The 5,449-nt window shown below is 45.9% G+C and overlaps 1 non-coding gene across 1 annotated transcript; it reads left to right on the forward strand.

Moving 5' to 3' along the window:
- The first annotated feature begins 4,590 nt into the window (after positions 1 to 4,590).
- Positions 4,591 to 4,665, forward strand: Trnat-ugu (transfer RNA threonine (anticodon UGU)). Its single transcript has one exon. It is a non-coding gene; the product is annotated as a tRNA-Thr (tRNA).
- The last annotated feature ends 784 nt before the right edge of the window (positions 4,666 to 5,449 follow it).

Consider the following 5,449-nt stretch of genomic DNA (forward strand, 5'->3'; position numbering starts at 1 on the left):
TATTCGTCTAACACTCATTGGATCTCGACCAACGCGAGCAGCAATGTCGTGATACGATAAACCGCAACCACGATAGGCTACAATCCGATCTTTATCAAAGTCGGAAACGTGATGGTACGCATTTCTTCTCCTTACACGAGGCGTCACAACAACGTTTCACCAGGCAACGCCGGTCAACTGCTGTTTGTGTATGAGAAATCGGTTGGAAACTTTCCTCATGTCAGCATGTTGTAGGTGTCGCCACCGCGTGAATGTTCTGAAAAGCTAATCATTTGTATATCACAGCATCTTCTTGCTGTCGGTTATATTTCGAGTCTGTAGCACGTCATCTTCGTAGTGTAGCAATTTTAATGGCCAGTAAAGTAATTTTGGTATTATCCAGGTTTAATATAAAGACGCCAAAATTGCTTTCAAGGATAACAAGAACCTTCTTCTAGTAAAAATAAAATTTTACAAAAAGTTATGGTAGCAATATGTCACAACCATCATGATCATTAACCATTTCTGTAATAAAATTATGTGGGCTTTCCAAGTACTGAGCTCGGGTACGTCTGCAACTTCTTCTTCCATGAGGAACTGCCTTGAGCAATGTTCAGCCTTATAACTGCAGCAACCTACTGTAGAGGTTTGTCCCATCGCTCCAGTGGTCTCTTCCGTGATCTGGTCTCTTGACCTCCACTCTCGCACCATCTTTGCCCATCGCTAATAATTTCTTCTGGCGACATGGCCGGTGCATTGCTATTTCACTGAGGTTGTTCTCCCCAGGGTGTCATCGACTTTGGGAATTTATCTGATGCCTTCTACCCTCTCTTACCTTTCTTTGTAAATCCCAACATAGATCTTTCCATGCAGAACTGTGCAGTCTGCATTTCCGTCTTGTATATTCGTGAAGTATCCACGTCTCACAGTCGAATTGGAATTGGTGAGAGCAAACCGACTAAAAACTACTTGTTTTTCAGTTATGCTGCCATTTTTGATGTGAATATACACTGGTGAGCAAAACTTAAGAACGAAAGTAATTTTCGTGTGCTCTGTCACTGCCAAGGAACATACCTCGTCGGCAAGAGATGAGAACATGAAATGCACCCAGGAACGTGGTCGTTCTGGTGGTCCAGTTTTTATAATATGGGGAGGCTGTGGGGAGGTATGATATAGCAACCAAATCCTTGAACACGATACACTCACGAGTCAACGTTATTTTGACACTGGACTCAACCCCAAGTTCGTCTTTTCAGGGGTGCATTCGACTTTGATTTCATTTTTATGGATGACGGTGCGTGATCCCATTGAACAGCGCAGGTAGAGGAACTCTTGGAACGAGAGGGTATTCGGCGACGGGCTGACCTGCCCCTTTCCTGGACTTAAATGCCATCGAGCACGTGTGGGATGCTTAGGGGAGACGTTTTGCAGCACGTGCACGTGCGGCATTCTTGCAGTTGTCATCCAGGCTAGTGGAGGAATGGAACGCTCTACCACCAGAACACTTACCAAGGCTTGTGCCCTGCGTGGAAGCACGTTGCAGAGCATTCTCTGAACATTAAATTTTCACCAGAGCGATGGGTATGCCTATGATCTTTTCACGTTGTCAGTATATTTTAGACATTCCTTCATTAATTTTACTAACCACATAATGTGGTGGCACTGTACTTTGTTTGCTTTTTATCCTGTAGGTTCACCTGATGATGCGGCTTAAAGCCGCGAAAACGGCCGTGTTTTAATAAACAAAAGTTTTACCAGATGTAAGTGGAGTTCTTCCATACATCATACCTTTCAACAAACAGTTTGCATCCATTGTCGTTCGTGTTGATCACACATAAGTTTTGCATACCAATGTAGTTGAATGTGTTCCTAAAGATTGTCAGTCTAGCTTGATCAGTCTAAAGATTTGCGATCTTATAGCTCCCGTCGTAATTACTAGCTGGCCAAGGTAGATGCATTCCGTGACAGTTTTCAGTAGTGTGCTGTTTTACTGAAACGTTATCTGTTTTGTTCCATTTATTTCACATAAATTTTGTCTTTCGAAAAGCTATGTTCAGTCCCACAGCCTAACAGTTCAAGGCGAGATGCTGTACTAACGTCTGTAGATCTTCCAACTCATACACCAATCGAAAGTCTCCTGAAAGTCTTTTCCTTTTCTTTTCCAGTTCAGTTCAGATATTGCCTTTTCTAGGACGGCAGAGAACAGCTTGAGAGAGATGGATTCACTTTCAATTTTTAAAAAAAGGGAGTCAATACATGTGGTTAAATAATACAGGCTATTCTCAAGTGTTGTAGGTAAGAACATGTCGTAACATATCCGTCTATTTAGCAGCGGACATACACGTGCTAACGTCAAATTTAAAGTAGAATGTTTACTGAACAGAGCAACGGTCATGGCTATCTGTTCTTTAACTGCGATCACACTTTTGATGGTCTGTCGTCGATCATATTGGACCTGTCCAACGCTGTGGTAAACATTAACAATATTACAGAGGAAGAAAATGACCGGATCCCATTTCATGACGGCAGAATGGACTATAGCCGACGGAGGAATAAGGCATATATTCTAAATCGTCCTTCCAACAAATTGCTGCTTGCTGATGACGGTACAACAACTTCTGGCTGCACAAGCCGCGTCGGCCGCACACACAGCAACCGCCCGACCGACTAGCCCACCAAGTGCCGCTGACCAGCACACACGATTCCCGCAATTTAACGACAACGAAGAGGCATGGCTCGAATACCAGTTGCAAACGCAGTGCGAAGTCCATCGAGCTCAAGGTATTGTAAAACTACAATACTTTCTTTAGATTGCGGGGTCCCCTGTGTTCAGGTTAATACAAAAACTATTCCCAACTGCGTCTCCGACGAACTGAGCTATGACGAAGTAATCGCTGCATTAATTCAATATTATGACCAGCAAGTCCAAGTAGCTGCAGCAAGGTATCAATTTTTTCACTTGCACAGAAAGCCTGAACAGACATACCGTCAGGGGTACACAGAACTACGGACATGTGTAGGAAGTGTAAATTTAAGTGTAGTTGTGAGAACTTTTACAGTGACTTAATGATTAGGGATGCAATAACATTCAGTGTCCCAGGTAGTGGAATAAGGGAACAGATCCTTAAGCAGTCTGATATATCACTTCCTCAAGTGTTGCAAATTTTAGAGCAATATGATTCCGGTGCCATAGCGGCCAATAAGTTTGACCAGCACCGATTTTTCGGCTCGTGTCGCCCCTTGCTCGCGACCGCCCCAAGCAGCCACAACACGAGCTCCTACACAGCCGCGCAGACCGCCACGTCGACAGGTAAACGGACTTGTGAATTTAGTCAAGTCTTGTCCTTGGTGTTTTGCTCGCCGTAAGAAAATAGGATTGCCAGTCACGTAACGCACCGTGTTACACGTGTGGAAAAAAAAGCGATATCCAAGCAGTTTGTTTGCAACGGCACTAAAATTCCAATTTTGCCCCCTCCCGGAAAAAAAACAGAATCGTGCACATACAGTGAACGTTCTGTTTCCACACCTACAATAGGTCTAACAACAGTAGGATTGGTGTTGTGCCTCATTCTCGCCCTAGTGCTGTGCAACGAATCTCTAACAAACTGCTTGTCTCATTACTCATTGCCGGCCGTCGTGTGAACGTTCAGTTAGACACAGGTGACTGAATAACTTTGCTTAATTGTGCAACGTACGAACAGTTAGGCTCACCACGCCTTTCTAAATCTAGCAAGCTTACAACGGACAGTAAACTGCAGTGCTTGGACAGTGTAGTTTGCCTCCTACTTACAAATGTACGACAGTGAATTTTACTGTGTTGCAATCCAGAGACAGTAAGAACATTTTCGGTTTAGATGCCTTTGATTTGGGGTTCGACGTTGCCGTCCAAGAGAACGTACTTTGCATATTTTCATTTGCGCCAAACGACAATGTCGCTAGCACGATTAAAGAATTTCCTGAGCTATTTTCAGAAGTAATGTGAAAAGCTAATAACTTTGTAGCGCCTATTACATTGAAGGACAATGCACAGCCTAAGTTTTTCTGGGCCCACTCCGTTCCAATTGCGTTAAGAGACAAAGTAGCCAGTAAATTGAAAGAATTGCAAGATAATGGTCTAATTACTCCCATTCTAGGTAGTCCCTTCTGGTCGCATTCGCATTTGTGTTGACTTCATGTCTACAGTCATTCCACAGACAGTAGCTGACAGTTCTACGTTATCTCGCCTGGAGGAACTCATGGACAGACTTAGTGCAGGACGTTACTTTTCTAAGATAGGAATGAAATGATGATTAAATAGACACCCTAGCTGCAAACAGGCGTTGATATACTTCACTGGGGACATGTTGAAAATGTGTGCCCCGACCGGGACTCGAACCCGGGATCTCCTGCTTACATGGCAGACGCTCTATCCATCTGAGCGACCGAGGGCACAGAGGATAGTGCGTCTGCAGGGACTTATCCCTTGCACGCTCCCCGTGAGATCCACATTCATAACATGTCCACACCACCACATTCGTAGTGCGCCTAATAGATGTTTGCCCATCATGGTGGAATGTGGATCTCACGGGGAGCGTGCAAGGGATAAGTCCCTGCAGACGCACTATCCTCTGTGCCCGCGGTGGCTCAGATGGATAGAGCGTCTGCCATGTAAGCAGGAGATCCCGGGTTCGAGTCCCGGTCGGGGCACACATTTTCAACATGTCCCCAGTGAAGTATATCAACGCCTGTTTGCAGCTAGGGTGTCTATTTAATCATCATTTGATTTCTAGCAAAGCTGCATGGTCATCCACGGTATGTGTTCTTTCGGGAACAGATACTACCGTCATATATATTTCTAAGATAGATATGCGTGGTGCCTACTTGCAAATTCCATTGGATGAAGAATCACAGGAAATGTTTGTTGCAAATAACACTTAGGACTGCTCAAATACACTCCTGGAAATGGAAAAAAGAACACATTGACACCGATGTGTCAGACCCACCATACTTGCTCCGGACACTGCGAGAGGGCTGTACAAGCAATGATCACACGCACGGCACAGCGGACACACCAGGAACCGCGGTGTTGGCCGTCGAATGGCGCTAGCTGCGCAGCATTTGTGCACCGCCGCCGTCAGTGTCAGCCAGTTTGCCGTGGCATACGGAGCTCCATCGCAGTCTTTAACACTGGTAGCATGCCGCGACAGCGTGGACGTGAACCGTATGTGCAGTTGACGGACTTTGAGCGAGGGCGTATAGTGGGCATGCGGGAGGCCGGGTGGACGTACCGCCGAATTGCTCAACACGTGGGGCGTGAGGTCTCCACAGTACATCGATGTTGTCGCCAGTGGTCGGCGGAAGGTGCACGTGCCCGTCGACCTGGGACCGGACCGCAGCGACGCACGGATGCACGCCAAGACCGTAGGATCCTACGCAGTGCCGTAGGGGACCGCACCGCCACTTCCCAGCAAATTAGGGACACTGTTGCTCC

Source organism: Schistocerca nitens, chromosome 1, assembly GCF_023898315.1.
Source record: "Schistocerca nitens isolate TAMUIC-IGC-003100 chromosome 1, iqSchNite1.1, whole genome shotgun sequence".
Lineage (NCBI taxonomy): Eukaryota > Metazoa > Arthropoda > Insecta > Orthoptera > Acrididae > Schistocerca > Schistocerca nitens.